The sequence below is a fragment of the Carlito syrichta genome, unplaced genomic scaffold (assembly GCF_000164805.1).
Source record: "Carlito syrichta isolate Samal-C Ts95f unplaced genomic scaffold, Tarsius_syrichta-2.0.1 Scaffold301997, whole genome shotgun sequence".
In the NCBI taxonomy this organism is placed as follows: domain Eukaryota; kingdom Metazoa; phylum Chordata; class Mammalia; order Primates; family Tarsiidae; genus Carlito; species Carlito syrichta.
The window spans coordinates 385,969-387,353 of record NW_007246093.1 but is presented as its reverse complement, the minus strand read 5'-3'; positions in this window follow the sequence as shown (position 1 = coordinate 387,353).

The window sequence follows — 1,385 nt, the reverse complement described above, 5'->3', positions numbered from 1 at the left end:
CGGGTCTCGAACCCGCAGGCTCAGTCAATCCACTCACCTCAATCTCCCAAAGGTGCGGGATTACAGGCTGAGCCACCGAGCCCGGCTAATCTTCGAATTATTTAACTCACCTTGCTGACAGTGAAGTAAACAAAGTCAAGGTCTAGAGAGGTGATATAGTTGTCTCTCAATTACGTTACCTTCCCTATCCACCCACACATGCATATACCCCTACTTAGTCATTGAGTTGAAACAAGAATCTTAGTCCTACTTCAGGACTCTGGCAACTGATGTTGAAAGATCAAGAAAAGATTACATTCTGTTTTGTTTTGTTTTGTTTGAGTCAGAGTCAATTCATACAAGCTCTTAAGAGTCATTTCGTGTGTCTAACTCCACATTAGAGACATCTCACAGATAGCTTGAAATCAGCCATGGTGGGAATATTTATACCACAAAAATCAGAAACAGCTACAAATTGAGGTTTTTTACATGATGAACCCATGCACATATACTTCCTGAAACAAAGTCTATCCTTTATAAATACATTCAAGTTATCAAATGCATGCAGGATAAATATGTCTCAAATTTCACACTATTGAAACTTTAAGAGTTTTGTTTTTATAGACATTGAAATTGGGAATATTGTTTTCTTTAAATATGAGAAGAAAAGAACCAAGGACTTTTTTGTCTTTTATTGACACCTTATAATACAATAAATAAGTTGAGTGGGAGAGAGAAAAATACATATCTATCTGTTCGGATTTGCCAGTACTTTAGTATAATGTGAGTGGAAGAGCAAAGCCCCAGTTCTATGGTTTGCTGTGTGATGAGACACAGAGCATATGGCCAACCCCATCCCATGTTCTACATGCAGTCCTAACAGCTAAAAGCAACTTTTTAAATGTTTCTTTATGAATTTGAGGGGTCTGTAAGAACAGAGTGCAAATGAAGTACCACATGACAAAAGCCTAGAAATTTCAGACCTACTTCATCAAGTATATATAATATTTACAAGTCCTATATATATTACTGCCAATTACTTTTACTTTTATAAATCCTTCTGAAATGAATGTGGTTCTCTTGTGATTGACTTCAGTCAAATTTTTCATGGTTAAAAGGGGGCACTTTAACATAGTGACCAAAAGCCTTGCTGGTGCATTATATGTGATAATCAGATAGTTCCCCTAGCTCTCATATATTCACCTTATAAAATGGAATATAAGTCATACAAAAAAATAAGTCATACTAAATCGTTATTAAAAGAGACCAAAGGTCAGCTCACATAATTCAAGTAAGAGTTTTAAAATTGATAAAATAAAGTGGTTTGGTTTTATATACTGAAACTGAGAATGCAGGCAACATTCTTTTAAAAAAATAGCTTTATTAAGATAAACTTGTATACTATG